General features: G+C 34.6%; 1 long non-coding RNA gene across 2 annotated transcripts in view; it reads right to left on the bottom strand.

Annotated features, from left to right (window-relative positions):
* Positions 1 to 6,038, bottom strand: part of LOC131043800 (uncharacterized) — a 57,639-nt gene extending 51,601 nt beyond the window's left edge. The window contains exons 1-2 of one of the 2 annotated variants that reach the window (XR_009105597.2): positions 6,001 to 6,038; positions 5,743 to 5,874 (exon numbers count right to left, since the gene is read on the bottom strand). This is a non-coding gene — a long non-coding RNA (uncharacterized LOC131043800). Of the gene's footprint in view, positions 1 to 5,742; positions 5,956 to 6,000 lie in introns of those variants that run through there. The other variant, XR_009105596.2, reaches the window with a different exon arrangement.
* Positions 6,039 to 16,758: the final 10,720 nt, after the last annotated feature.

The raw sequence follows: 16,758 nt of genomic DNA on the forward strand, positions 1-16,758 counted from the left end.
GTACAAACCCCTTTGGGGGCAAATAGGTCCCCAAAATTGTGGCCTTCTTGACTGGGACCTGTTAACCCCTAGAACTTTGATTAATACCAAAAAAAAATAAAAAATCTTTGCATCCAATCACATTAGTTTCCCATGTAAATGATGTGTAACATAGAAGAGCTACAATCTATAACCAAACATCTTAAATTAAATCCCTATTTGTGATCTTCCCCTATTTGTTAACAAAGTACAAATGGTAGGATGCTTTGAGGGAGCAAATGTCTAGTAGGCCAATAATGTAGAAATCCAATGAACCAAGATATTGGATGTGACTAGTACTATGACTACAGAAATGATGAAATGGTGGTCTTTCATTCAACTTAATCTTTCAATTATTTATTTTTGATAGCTATTCTTCTGGTCGTATTTTAAATCAATTTTTTTGTCTTGAGAGATAAATTGTAATTGTTTTTTATTGAGCAGGGTTGTATCAAATGAGCATAGTATCAAGACCATGTATAAATGCCATATAAGTTTAATTAATATAATCTCTCGAAATATATAGGAAGGCTGATTGATGTACCCATATGAGACAATTACTTCAACAATTTTTCAACAATTTTTCTCATGTTTTCAACTATAACTGAAAAAATGCAACAGGTGAAAAAGACGAACAAAAATCTAATTTTCATCTTAGTTGCCAATGTCCATATAAACGGTTAACTCAAATTACAAACATTTTGCGTTGCCTTGATATCCACGGTTAACTCAAATTACAAACATTTTGCGTTGCCTTGATATCCACTGATGATATGTAATTAAAGGCTTACAAATTAAATTTACACCTATTTCAAATTACAGATTTTTCCCGATCACAATAGAATTGCATGGTTATGTTTTTTAACCGTTGAAATACAAAAAGCTCAAAGAGATTGTGAGTCGTTTGATGCAGATTTTGCCAAAGCTTGAATATTGTAACAAGGCGTTTTGCTTTGCGATATTAATAAAGCGGTCCTACATTGAGAAGTGCACCCGGAGACGTAGCTCATATTGAGTGAACTCCATTATCAAGCTCATGATCTCTCTTCTATCTTCTAATTCTCTTTTATTCGTTTCATTTTTAATTTCTTCTTTAAGTTATTATTTAACATTATTAAATTGTGTAAAGGATTAAGTGAGCTTAGCTTTTGAAATTTCAATGGTTAAAAATCATAACCGCGCAATTCTATTTGCGATTGGGAAAAATCTGTAATTTAAATTAAGCACAATTTTATTTAGCCTTAATTACAGATCAAGTGGTATCAGAGCAGTTTAACAAAAAAATTGCAAGTGGTGGATGTGAACCAGGTTGAAATTAAAGCAAGGAGAAGGTGCACTTGAAGAGTTTAATCCAGAGATCGTATCGAGGCGAGTTACTCGAAGATCAACCATGGCACAATCGGAAGAAGGAAAACGTGTTAATCCTAAACTCTTTGAGAACGAAAAAAAATTTAGTAAAGCATTCCTAGACATGAAGATGATGGTGGAAGAGTTGTACAAGGATAGGCAGAAGAAAAAGGAAAGAAAAGACAAAAAGAAAAAGAAGGAAGGTGAATCCCCTTCGAAAGATGACAAAGGCAAAGGAGTAGGAGGTGGTAGTGGCCCTCCTGAACCTCCATCCCCATCTTCTTCGTCTTCTTCTTCTTCATCCTCTTCATCTTCTTCTTCTACTTCTTCCCCCAAGAAAAAACAACCTGTATAGTTTGAATCTAACTCACCTTTGTTAAAGCCTGATGTTAAATTTGAATTGCCAACCTATAATGGAGAAGTGGATGCAGAGAAACTTGATAATTGGATAAAACAAGTTGAAGTTTATTGCAGGATTCAAAAGTTTACTGATGATGCTTCAAAGATCCAGTTAGCCACTCTTCGCCTAGGAGGCACAACCTTAATCTGGTGGGAGAGCAGAACTCAGGAAGATCTTAACCAATATGGTAAAATAATTTCTTCTTGGTTTGAGTTTACAGCTACACTTAAGAAACAATTTTATCCATTAGGTCACATGCAAAAAGCAGTAATGAATTGGCAATCTTTAAGGCAAGAGAAAGGACAAAATGTGCAGGAATATACACAGGAGTTTAGGAAAAGAGCTTTAATTTTGGGCATTCCTTTATACACGCAAGAAACTTTGTTAAAGTATATAGGTGGATTACATGAGAATTTGAGACATACAATACTTATGTTTAATCCAACTAACCTTGATGAAGTTAGTGTGCAAGCTATCCATTTGGAAACAAGCTCAAGGAATAGCCATGACAATCTTTTCATGGAATCCAGTAAACACAAAGGAAGCAAGAAAGGGAAGGAGAAAATGCAGCGAACTGTTTCCGTGAAGAAAGATGAGAAGCCTTATTGCTCACACTGCAAAAGGGAAGGGCATGAAGATGCAAAATGTTGGAAATTGCATCCTAATCAGAAACCCAAGTGGTTCAAGAATCAAAAGGGTAAGCAAAAGACCACAGCCATCGTGCAAGACCTTGGTTCAGAATCTGGTGACGAATCCAAGATAACAGTTGTGGGTATAAAAGGTATTGTTCCTGTTGCTAATACCAGTTCCCATACTTCTTCTATAAAGTGTAATGAGGTCCTTGTTGAAAGTAAAAGGAATGAATTGTTTCACATAAGGGCTATTGCAAAACAAAGTGAAATTGATACACTCATAGATAGTGGATCACAAGTGAACTTAATCTCTCAACAAGTTGTTAAGCAATTGGGATTAAAAACAACACCTCATCCTAAACCATATCCATTGGGTTGGGTGCATGAAAATGCTCGGCTACATGTATCAAAACAATGTAAACTTCGATTTGCAATCACATCCAAGTTTGTAGATGAGGTAGAGTTAGATGCAATTCCGCTTGACATCTGTGGGATGGTTCTAGGTAGTCCTTATTTGTATGATAGAAAAGCCATTTTCTATAAGAAACATAATAGAAATCATTTGTTTAAAGATGGACTTGAATTCAGTGTAAAAGCTCATCACATGAAACATGACAAGTCTCTTGAAAAAACAAAACATTTGAAAATGATTGTAAATGCAAACAATGCTTTAACCCTTATGTCTGTAACAGCTAGTGATACCAAGCATGGAAATTTGAAACATGATATGGTGTTACAAACAACACAGTATAAGGATCAGTTGCAAGAAGAGTCAGGCCTTCAGCCAGAGGTGGTAACAGAGGGTTTGAATATTTCATCTTCTAATAATGCTCTTGTTCAGGAGATTCAGAATGTTGATACTATTTCCTTCACATCAGTGTATTCAGTATTGGTACTTGTTATTTTGCTAGTTATGTCTATGTGGATGATGAATGTGACAGTGAATATCGATGAGCATGTAGTTGATTGTATCAGCAAAGCTATCTCATATTTCTTTGTGTTTGTGATGGGTCAGATGTTCAAGCTTTCAGCAGGAAGGACAGATGATACTGGGCAAGTGGGACGACATTGCCCTAGCTCAAATTGTACATAAATAAACCTTTTGGAGGTCCAAAAGCTTCTCAATGGACTTGATCTGTAATTAAGGCTAAATAAAATTATGCTTAATTTAAATTACAATTTTTTCCCGATCGCAAACAGAATAGCGTGGTTATGATTTTTAACCATTGAAATTACAAAAGCTAAGCTCACTTAATCCTTTGCACAATTTAATAATGTTAAATAATAACTTAAAGAAGAAATTAAAAATGAAACGAATAAAAGAGAACTAGAAGATAGAAGAGAGATCATGAGCTTGATAACGGAGTTCACTCAATATGAGCTACGTCTCCGAGTCCGCTTCTCAATGTAGGACCACTTTATTAATATCGCCAAGCAAAACGCCTTGTTACAATATTCAAGCTTTGGCAAAATCTGCATCAAATGGTTCACAATCTCTCTCACTTTTTTTACAATTCTTGGTGCATAGTAACACCTTGCAATCTCCTCTTAGCAATTCTCCACTTTCAAAAGCATGAAAATTCTCCCAAGTTATCACCACTTCAATCCTACACTACCCCCTTTTATACAAGAAAATTGCTCAAGTATAAAACCAATTGATTTTGCAAAATCATCTTATCTCTCCATTTTTACATATAAAATCTTGAAAAATCTCCTCTTTACAAATACAATAAATCTCGTTTAACATTATCCTCCCAATTTGTTTTAAAACAATATGTTATTTAGCCCTTTATGGAGGTCGTGCTTTTACATTTGACAATTTATTTTTTGTACTAAATAAGGTTTTTTTATCCCCTTATTAATAGGGTAAGGAGATTTTAAAATCTTTTGAAATCTTTCAAAAGCCATTTAAATAGCCTCTAATATTCTCCTAATAAAATGGGCTAAAAACTTTATGTTTAGGAGAATTAAATCTTATTTAAAGATTTATGTAAACGGAGGGATTTTCCTTTTATCATAAAGAATGGTAAGGCAAGAGGATTTTAAGGCATGGGTTAGGGGATTAAATCCCACCAAATCCTCCTTAATTAATTAATTTATTTATTTTAAATCATAAAAAAATTTCTTTTAATAATTATGGTTTAATCCATATTTGTGCCAACTCACTACTCTTGCCATGTCATATGCCACATGCCCTGCCAAGTGTCACATTTTGGTGACGCCATGTCATCATTTTGACCAAAACTTTGACTAGTCATAACTTCTACATACGGACTCCTCTTGAGCCCGTTCAAGTTGCGTTAGAACCGTGTCGGTGAGCCCTACACAATGATGTCATTTTTTGTGAGATTTTGAGACTGTGAAATTTTTAGGTTTTTCTAGATCCACCTTCAACTGAAAAGCCAACAACACCTTTGAATTTTTTCACAAGAAAAACTGTATACATCATAGTTATAGTTATACCATACTAGAGAATTCTTCTAGATGGTAGATAATTGTGGGATTGAAGATGTCATCATCATTGCTTAAGGAATTATTTTCAAGTGTCAAAGAAATCATCTTTATTTTGGCTTTATGTAGCTAGTCGGAACAGACAAATAGCCCAATAATAAAGGCCGCTACCCCAAAAAAATGTTCAAATCCACCATGAAAATGAATATTAAATAAGAGAAGGGCAAGTAGTTGTACACCCTATCAAGATTCGTTGGGCAACACCAACCAGCTAAATTTTCTGGTAGGAATAATAATATAGATGCTGACGCTAAAATTTTCATTTCACATATTTGTATTACATACATAATCCCTTTTCTAAGGCATTTTCAAGAGGAGGTTTCAAATTCAAAGAAAAAAATGGTTGGCATGACTTTTTGGGAGCCTCCTATTTGTCATCACGATTCGTTGTTTTTTTAGTGTTATTGTGATGATTAATTTTTACTCAAAACCCTTTTTCTGAAAGTCACTTCTAATAAGTTTTTAACTGAAAATAGTAACAAGAAAATATTCAAATGGGTAAACGCCTGGAGGGGAAGGCAGGCATTTGCTTGTGCATCCAAAATTGCCTTTTGGCAAGTGAGTGCCTCTTTTCTTACTTGCTTCGCATTTCAACTCGTCCACTTTCTCAATTCATTCGTTAACGTACTGCAGCCAAAATTTATCTTTTGTTGATCCCATTCTTGTGTATTTCCTCTAATCACAAACACAATTCACTGGTTCATGCATTTCCTATTAATACATAACTAGAGACTCTCAACCCTCGTAAACATTAGTCGGAAGTGTAAGATAGGAAGCATAGAACCCCTTAAAAGCCATTAAAATTTGTCTCAATTTAAATTTTAGGAGTCTTACTCGTCTCTGCGCCCATCCCAGGAGAGAAAACGTTGCCTCTTCTTCAGACAACCCTCCATGAGAGTCATCTCTTTCCAAAATGTGTCACGTTCAATCTTGAACTCATGTCTCAACCAAAGCGAAAACAGAATCCTGCAGAAAAGATCACATAGATCGTCATTTACTCTCCCCATATCTATGTCAACGATAAATTCAACAACATTTGTGGAGCAAAACGACTAGCAAAATCAATGTTCAGGTACAAACATCATGGCTTACAGAGTGGAGATTAAAAAGGTGTTAAAAAAAACAGTCCCGCAGAAAACAAAAAAAAGCTATATTATATCAAAGAATTTAATCTTATTTTGAGAGCATGATGAGAAAGTTTATTTGAGATGATCCACGGAATGAATGAATGAATGATTTTACTCACGTCCACAAGACCGATCAGTCTATGGGACCGACGATTCACAGCCTTAAACTATTTGCATATTCCTTTCAATGTCTAATGCTATGTATCTTGACTAGAAAGCTAGCAGTTTGGTTGATCTTATCCTCGTCAAATAAACGGTGCATCTTGTCAACCTTCAAGATCTCATATTGAGCACGGATATCATCATATGTTGTGCACTCAATGAGAAAGTGTCATTTTGTCTCAATTGCACCTGTCTTGCTGAACAAGCAAGTTCTCTCTTCCCATACCTCTTTGGGCCTTTTCCACCTACCCTGCAAACCAATCCTCAATTGTGCCACTAACAACCTTGATTTCCCTTTAATAATTGCCCCTAAATATGATTTATCTTCGTGTTCCCAAATTTGGTTAACTCTTTGATGTGATATGTCCTTTTACGTCCAATGTAGTTAGTCCACATGGCAATCTGAAACTTTTCTAGACAAACTTTTTTATTTCCTCATTGGTTTTAGGACATTCGTGCAGCTTGATGTTCCACTTGTTCAACCACTTTTTGTTTTGTTTCATCCAAGTTTTCTTCCTACGGTCAAGACCCTCTTCCATCACAATTTTGGGCCACCGTTGGTTATCCATGTTTTCAACCTTCTTTAGATAACTTATTAACCGGGTTATTGTTGACGCCTCCAATGGAAAAGTACCTGCTTCCGCTAAAAGGATTTCATATGGTACTAATGTTTTAACTTTGAGATTGCTTGTGATTAGGTGTTTTTGAATTCTCTCTAACTGTCTCCATCCACAGTTTGACATGTTGCCTCCCCAAACTTCGCAACCATAGAGAACAACTGGGGTGACCAGCAAACAAAAAGAGTTTTCTTGGTTTTTTCAGTCCCATAGTTCATCTTTTTAGTACCTATTTTAGAGTAGACTTTCCATCCCCCCATATCATTTTCGCTCTACAAGTCTCCCAACTGAACTTATAGTGGAAGTCCTACAATTTCCAACGGATTGCCTTCAAAAAGGAAGGTAATTTGTTTTTTCTTTCCTCTTTAAAGAGAAAATCATGATTTTGTTTTTGGTAATGTTCACCTACATCCCTACCTCCTAACAAAACTGCTCTAAGGCTCTTAAATGATCTCTTAATCCATGAGCTATTTTCGAAATTAGGATAAGATTATCAGCATATAAAAGTAATTTCACCACATAGCCTACTAGTTGGACACCTTATCGATCTCATAATTTAAAATGTGAAACTAGTAGATAGAAGGTGCCCAAAGAAGATTGGGAAGAAAGGACGTGCATTTTTTGCAGCAAGAGTGCGATGGAAATAGAATGATGTTTCATCAAGGAGTGTGCAGCATATGAAGATATCCGCAATCATTTTGATAATGAATTAAAGGTGGGAAATTTGAATCACAAAATAGTGAGTTTCTTACTCAAGATTCATAACAAAAGAACCAACATGGAAAAGAACTTGAAAATGGATTAATTTTGTGCATCTTGGTCCCTTAGACCACTCGATCTTGTGAACGCTATTAAAATTCCTTCATTCGTTCATTCAAAGTCATTCCACATATTTGTAGAGCCCCACATTGTCTAAAATAAGAAAACTTAATGCATAAATTGATGTCATAATGCACAAAAAATAAGGATGAATTGAGAGTTTGAAATTTCCTAGCATGTATGGTGAATGAATGAAGAACTTCAATGACATCACAAGACCAAGCAATTGAAGGGATCAAGACATACAATTAACACATTTTCAAATTCTTTTCAAATAGTTCATTCAAACTACTTCAAATTATTTTCAAACTGAACATGAATATCCTTGTACCTTAAGCACTCCTCAATGAAATGTCATTCAATTTCAACCACCCAATAATACTTTAAAAACCTCATGTACTCATAACTTTGATAATTGTAAATGTTACAAAAGAAGTAAAATATTATATACTAAAGTTGGTGCTAATAAATATAAGTGGATAATTATAATTTTTATTTTTTATTGAATGTAATTACTTTTATCTATTTTGGAAAGGACACAAATAGATACTTTGGAGTCAAAAAAATATGTGAAATGTATAAACTATGTGAAAATGTATAGACTATTGAAAAGTATTATTATATACCAAAGAAAATGAAACTTCACAACATTTTATTTTATTTTTATTAAACTTGGAAAGTCTTGAAGTTGAACACAAAAAAGTATTAACACTCATATGCTAGCTCAAGACATGGTCAAATCAAGAAAAAAACATAACCAAAAAATTCATTATATACCCAACAAGACATTGACCAAAACAGCCACAAACTAAAAAACATTCTACAAAAGCATACTAGCATCAACATACCTGACCCGAGGGTTTATCAAGTAGCAAACTCTTAACATAGTATCTGACTAGAAGAAAAGGGGGTTTCAAGACAAATAAAGCAAGCACTGAATAAATTGATTACAAGAAAACACCTTGTTAAGCAAAGTCGCCTTTACCACCTCATCTGAATCTCTATTTTTATAAAAGTTAGAAATAGTTGGAATCACTTCTAGATGGGCAAAGCCACCTTCACATCCTTTACTACTTCCTCCAGAGAGCATTACAAACATTATTGTCTTTTCTTAGTAGCATGTAAATGATCTAGGAGGAAATTAAAATATACCTCAAACTAGTGACCGCTACCTCAATGTCATCACAGAGAAAAAGGAGTTGGTTGTGTTTGACAGCAATAGGAAAAAAATTGAGCTACATCAAACATAATCATCCTTCCTCGAGTATGCTCAAGGTTGAGCAAAATATTAGCAATGGCCAAATGAATCCCCACACTTGAAGCCTCATCCATTGTCCTCGGTGAGCTTCCAAATTCTAACCACCCAAAGATGAAGCTTAATGTTCTTAATCTCGTCCTTCAAAAAAAAGCCATGATATCTACCACCATTTATTCTCCTAACACATACCACTTCCTTTATCGCACAACATTCTATGTTGCATGTTCTTTCCCCTTGTTCCTTCCACTTGTCCTCCCATCTGTAAACCTAAAACCTTCTCTAGATACCATGTTACAATGCTACAAATTTCAATAGCAAGGAAGTCATCTTTGCAACAATAGCTAGTGCATAGAACAATTGTCACCACCTCTATTCATGATGTGAACACCACAACTTAATAAAACCTATAACCTTTCAACTTAAAATCATAATTGTAGAATGTATCTAACTTAAAGACCACCACCACCTAAATTATATTATACTTTTTATTCTAGTCTAAATATAATTATGTCATATTTATATTATATTATAATTAGTATAATAATATTATGTAAATATAATTAAGGAAAACTATGCCCATTAATGGGATTAGGTAGGATTAAACCTTCTAAGTGTACCAAGGGCAATGAAACCTAGGAAAAACCGAAGGTGGAATGGATCAAAATAAACTCCGACGGTGCATCAAAAGGTAACCTAAGTGTTTTGGGTGTTGGATGCATTACGAGGAATGACAAAGGGATCGTGTTGGCAAGGGGAGCACAACAATTGATGGATGGCACCAATAATGAATCGGAAGCACGAGTGACACTCCTTGTCGTTTCCCTGGTGAACCGATTGTCAGTAACCAAATTACATCTGGAAGGAGACTCAAGAATAGTGACAGATGCCAATACCAAAGGTGAAGCCCAATGTTGGAAAATAAATAAATTTATCTCCCTTATAGTGCAAAAGCTTAATAATTTTCAAGACTTTCAAATCATGTATGTTTGAAGAGAAGGGAATGCAAAAGCGGATTATTTATCAAACCAGGGATGTGAATTTAATGACCAGAATGTGAGATGGTGGGATGGCGCTAGGGAGGCACGAGATTTAGACGTTCTCATGGAGGATGATGTCATCGATGAGTTGGGAGGCAAGTGAGTTTTACTGCTATCATTCTCATCATATTTGGCAAGTTGGAAGGAATGTCGTATCAAGCAAGGTTATTAATGAGCGTATAGAAAGTACGTCACCATTTTCTCCTCCCAGTGGCGGATGCATAATACTTGGAATAGAGGTGGCATGTGCGATATTAATGCCTAGGTAAGGTGGGAGCACACATACCTTGGAAATCGATGGAAAATCTCATGAGTGTATGGAGATCTTTTAAAACGGTGATAGGCTTTAATGATGAAGGAGAGCTTCTCTGCAATATCTTTGTGTAAAGAAGCCAAGGTGATTGCAGGGCATGTAAAGGTTGAAGGTGAATTTGCAGGAGCTTTGGGTTTGGACAAAGGAGGTGATTGTATTTGGTGTTTTTGGTGACAATGGTTGCACATATTTCTTTTGTCACAACTAAACAATAGTTAGCATTTATGGGGAATATTTTGGAGGACATAATGACAAACGTCTTGAAGATTGAAGACTCAAAATTCTTCCAAATGGTGGATGTCTTGTTGAGAAAAGATTACATGGAATTTGTGCTTAGGTACAGGACCAATGCAAATTTGGTCTCGATTTTCTTTTCTCGGGGGCTTGAATTGGGAACGAAGGAGGACGTAATGTGGGTCATGAGGGAGTGCGTCTGAGAGGAGTGGAAGTTAAAGATTCAGACCTTCATGATTATGGCGTGACTAGGGGAAGGCTTTGTGTCCATCAATGGGGAATGGATACACTCGACGGAATTCACACCACCCTTGAGGCCTTTCCTGATCTAGGGTGCGGACATGGACCAAGAGATGTGGTGGGAGGAAGCACGGGTGGCTTGGAACTACATAAAATATTACTTGCGGAGCAGGGAGCAAATGGAGCGGTTGTTGGGTTTGGATGAAGTGAGGAAGTCAAGGAAGAAAAGTGACTTCAAGAAAGAAGATTTCTAGCTAAATTGTAAGAAGTCAGTTTCTTAGTTTTGCTTAGTTTGTTTAGTTTTCTCAAGCATAGCGACAATTCAGATTGTTTATAGTTTTTCTTTCTATTTTAAGTTTTAGCAATGGACAAGTTTAGAAGTTGTTGTATGGTAAAAGACATGGTGGTTTCAATATTTTGTCAAGGTATGGATGTTTTACAGAAGACATGAATTATTTATATTTTTTGGAAATGAAGTATAATATTAATATTTAATGATAAAAAAAAAATAAGGAAAATTAAAACTATTTAAAATTCTTAATAAATGAAAATATTTTTTCAATGAAAAATAAACAATATAAATTTAATAAAAGATAGCTCTTATAAGTCTAAAGTTATAAATATCTTAAATACATATACATATACATATACATATATAAAAGCAAGTTATTTTATTTAATTGGAAATTGGTGAAAATTTATTTTTATCTGAGATATTTTTATTAATAAAGAATTGTTTTATTGTATTTATTTAAAAATTATTTTAAGCAAATATGAATTTTTTTTAATAAATAAGATAAAATAATTCTTCAAGTAAATCAATATTGATTATTTTTGTCGATGGGCTTTTCGACACAACCAACTCAAATAAAACAAAGAACATTCTAATTCACTTAGAAAGTCAATTGATCCAAATATTCAATTAACTCCAAGGTCCCTTTACAATAGGTTTGCAATTTTGGAGTAGCTAAGTGGTCTGTGTGATTTGTTCAACGAGGGGCCTATGGTGGTAAAATATCAAGCTAGACAATTCTTACAATATTTGTTAAAGGATTTGATAAATCTTTCAAGATTTCAATGAAATGATGCTAATATAATTCTAACCTACCATATTTGTAGAAAAGATCAAAATATGTTAATGTTTAAAGAATAAATGGTAAATGTAAACAGTGTTAGCAACAATCAAGAAGGAAGACTAAGAGGGGGGGGGGGGAGGGGGGGGTGAATCAGTCTTCAACGGATACACAACAAACTAAACTTCCAAAACATTAACTGATAAATTACAGGAATAACAGATAACCAAAATAATTAGCACAACACACCACCAAGATTTTGACGTGGAAAACCCAATTAAGGGAAAAACCACGGTGGGAACCTACCCACGGTAAGATGATACTCTACATTAGTATGTGAAAATATTACAATGGGGAATGCACATGCATTCAGGCACACTGCCTGGAGCTCACTGCTCAAAAGATATATGCTCTAAAGGCTACAACCCTCAGGTAAGTCTCACTGACTTACAGAATGATTCAGACTACAATTCGGAAGGAATGAATTGCAATAATAGCATCTACAAATGCTTGATGATAGTTCTAGTTAAGCATAGTTGCATGCCCTGCAACACCAAACTCACCACAACACCTCACTGAATGATATATCCTTGTACGCACATTTACCTCTCTCTAACAATTCAGACACAATACCGACACCTAAATTACATAAGCATCTCACCTATATATACAAATCATCAACCTTGATAACAAGGTCAGCTAAACCCTCAACCCTTAGCTCATAATTAGAAAAATTATATTACACGATACAAAGATCAACCACCAAACCAATATTATGATTTACATTACATAGAATGGACCTAATTCAAATTTCCAAATGATTAAATCCACCGAAAATCCTGCCAAGATCAACCACAACATGCTACACCACCAGAAATACCGCATAACACACAAATCATCACCGATTCATAGAAATCACCAAAAACTCATTCAACGATCAATTCAGATCGCCAAAACAAATAGGACATGATTAGGAAACACCATCAAGCACGTTAGAATCATCCATTACAGTTCCACCATCATCTCTTTTCAAATCTTCATCGGTCAATGTCTCAAAGCTCAAGAACACAAACAATCAACAACTGTCATGAAGAAAGATAACTTGCGGAGCACCAAATCACGAACCATATAAAATTAAGATACACAAGATCATACCAAACAATAATCCAAAATCTCAGCACAAGATCTGATCACATCGAAATATATCGGAGGGAATGTCGACAGAAATACCAGCAGGAACATCAGCAGGAACCAGTAAACAAAAAACTGCAAACCGGATCATAAAATCTTTCCCAAACACCGGAATAACTCACAGGAATATGTTGACATCAATGACAACAACATATCCTAGCAGCGGCAATGAACAACCAAATCCAACAAACAGTTGATGATGTACTCAGTTTTAACCTCAATTATAAAAGGTTTGATGAAATCTAAATAATGTCTAATGCAATGATTAATATTTAGCTCAAGCACAAACACTATAGATGCTATATTCTAAGAAAATTTAACAAATTATTAGAGTTAGATGCATAAAACCACTGTATTACATGTACAAATTTCACACATTAACCCTATTGTAAAGCACATAAGAAGAATTCACCAAGTTATTCAACTTAAAGAGCATAAAACACACATACATCACCAATCCGGAGAAAAATTTAGAAGAAACGAACATGATCCTTTGATTGATTTGTAATAAGCAAATTACAACTTCCAACAAGATTGCCTAAACTAAAAAATCCAAGAGTTCTCTATTTTAAGTTATGACCTTTAATAATGTTTATAATACTAACATATATACCCATCTTGGATGCCCAACACCATCACTTCAAGAGAATTTTTTCCTAGATCCTAAATTGATTTCTAGGCCCAAAATTTAATTACATATTTTATTAATTTAGTCTAAGGAAAATTATAATAGAACACCCACAAACAAGTGATATATTAGATCACCTAAATAATAATAAAATGGTGACTCAAATGTTTCTACCATTAGTCCTATAGGTCTAGAAATTGATCTTGAAAACTCTATAATGATTTCATAACCAAGTTGAAGTTGGGAGCAATTATACATTAGACTTTTGCCTTCTTTGCAAAAAGGGTCTTCTTGAGTTGCTTTGTCACTTCATCTCTACAACTTTGGTCTAGAAGACTTTGAGGTTCACTCTTCTGTATTCCAATGAGCTCATTGATGATGGTAGCAACAAAGGGAGCCTTATTAGGTTTTTCCTAAAACATGCAAGCATCTCAATAAAATTATCAATTTTTTTTATTTTGGGTGTCTCTTTCCAAGTCTTCTAATGGCATATATTGGCTAAGATAGTCAGGAAATCATAAATACTACTCAGAAGAGTAAGGCTTGGTATTTCTTGATAGGCACTCACAAGTTTATCTCTGACCTATTCTTCAGGTTTTCTTAAGCTTGGGCTCTACTAGATATTGACTTATTATGGTATGGCTTACTAACCATATGTGGTGAACTATAGTTTGGTGGGCAGATATGTTTGTGCAGGTAGCTGGATTATATCGGTCTCAGGAGGCTATGGCTTTGATTTGGCAAAGTCTTATATGCCCTTCTCCAAGTAGCTTCGATGTAATTAAAGCAATCTCTCAATTGTATAGTTCATTATGGGCAGTTTGCCACTATCTGTAATTGTTTTTGTTTAAATCCTGATTCTTTCCTATCGGTGCCCACACTGAACCGGGTTGTAAATATTGAAAAAAAAATTATTAATAAAATTATCCGGCCATTGGCCCATTATCTATCAAAAAATAAATAAATAAATAAAATTATCAAATTTTAGTCATGATCGCATTTGTAGATGTTTTCCTTATAGTAAACTTTCTTTTGCAATCCTTCAATGCTTTAATCCTACATTTAGTGACTTCAAACCACTATAGATGTACATTTAATTTTTCATCTAGTAAGCATATTTTCTTTACAATTATATAGATGAAATCTTCACTATTTTATAAAGTTGAAGTAGGTTGTCTTCTAATAGTAAGAGATCTTCATCAAGAATCTCTTCAAAATCAATCATTGCATTGGCTTTGTTACTTATCTTATGGTAGCATTGGATAGCCTCATGGATTAGCCTACTTGTGTCTCTAATGAATTCCTCTAGGCCATGATAGCACTTACCACACCTCTAGTATCCTATTCTTGTTTTCTCTTATCCAATGCCTTTGGATTGCACGATTAGGTGCATTTCAATCTAAAAATCCAACGAGTTAGTTGAAAACTTTTGTGAACTCCCTAACTTGAGCCTTAAGATCTTATTTTGTTTTCTTTTCCTTGTTCACCCAATCTAGGACATCAACCACTAAATTTATAAGAGACTATTTCTCTCCCTCCCATGTCATATCAACCTTAATTTTTGTCAATAGTAGGAGTTGCAACTTGTGCAATCCTATCTCCCTGAGCATACACACTAATGGTAAACAATGTTCTTGCTCTCTTATTGTTTGGTTGAGCCTTTAATATTCCCACGAGCCATAAAAAATCTTCTAAAATATCTAAAAGAGGCTATATGTTCTCTATCTATTTTAAATGATGGAGATTAGCTAAACAGGAAATTCAGAATCCTCGGTTGAAGTTACTTGTGTATGTGGTCTGGCAGACTTGACACCTGGGAGGAGAGGAATGAGGAATTGGAGGAGATAAAGGGATCCCTAGAGAAGAAAGAGGTGAAGGGGTTAGCAATTAATTCATAGTATTATGGGATTCTTCCTTATAAGATAACTCATCATCTTTAATCGCACCTTCTACCAAATCTCGTGCAAGTATTTGCATTCCTTCTTGCAACTTATTAATGTCTAGTTCTTCCTCCCCAATTTGTTATTCTAAAATATCAACTTGTGGAGGATAACATACTATGCCCTATGGAGGAAGAGACAAGGGATAAAAAGGAATAAGAGAGCGAACAAGAGGATTAGCTAGTGCCTAAGTTTCCTTCTTAATAGTAGATGTCTCCTATTTATTCTTTGTTATGGTTTATCTTCAACCTCTTCCTTCTCTTCATCCACAACAATTACACATTGGGAGCCTCATATTTCTTCTTGGTCTCCTTTTATGTTGTAATAGATGAATCTTCCCCTTGTTATGAAGCTATTTTAGGGGCGCTATGAGGTTTATATTGTTATGAATGAGGATCATCTATCTGGTATGGATGCCTCAACCATCTTCTTGTTTGTTCAATCCCCACTTTTATCCTATCCTTAATATAAACATATTTTGGTTTATATCATTATATCATATCCATATTTTGATTGAAAACTTTATTCTTGTTATACGAAGGGTATAAGAATTTTCCATCCTCATGCATTATCTTAGGGGATTCTCCAAATTATATGAACTCATAGGAGCGAATATCACTTGAAAATAATCTATTATCCTTACGGCATGTTCATCTACACAATTAGCCTAGAATTCTTATATTACAAGCTCATATCTAAAGAATGTTCAATCTTGCCTATGGAATAAAACCTATCCCTTTCATATAAGTGCATTGTTAGATGAGCCATCTTTTTCTTAGTTTCCCTAGCATTCTATACATTGGAGAATGGATAATCTCCTACCTAAAGGGGAATGAAATTCTATCCTTGTATTTGTTGGAGATTAGCCTATATATATCCACTACTTGCCAAACAATCTTTAGAAAAATGATACTTTGTTGGGATACTTGGGGAGTCTATAGGATTCTTTATGAAAGCCACCCACTCTAATGTAAGAGAAAGTTTTAAACTAGATGAACCAATTTGCCAAGTCATCCATAACCTTATTTACCTCCAATACAACCTCTATTTATAATCGATCTCCAAACACCTTATAATAGCATAAACAAGTGCATCATTTACCTTGTTATAATATTTCTGACTCTTCTTTGATTCCAACTAGGGATAATGATCATAGATTATTGTTTCTCCCAATTGCAAGGTGCTCATTTGGTTTAAACCTAGAAAGTTGGC

The sequence above is a fragment of the Cryptomeria japonica genome, chromosome 7 (assembly GCF_030272615.1).
Source record: "Cryptomeria japonica chromosome 7, Sugi_1.0, whole genome shotgun sequence".
Taxonomy (NCBI): Eukaryota; Viridiplantae; Streptophyta; class Pinopsida; order Cupressales; family Cupressaceae; genus Cryptomeria; species Cryptomeria japonica.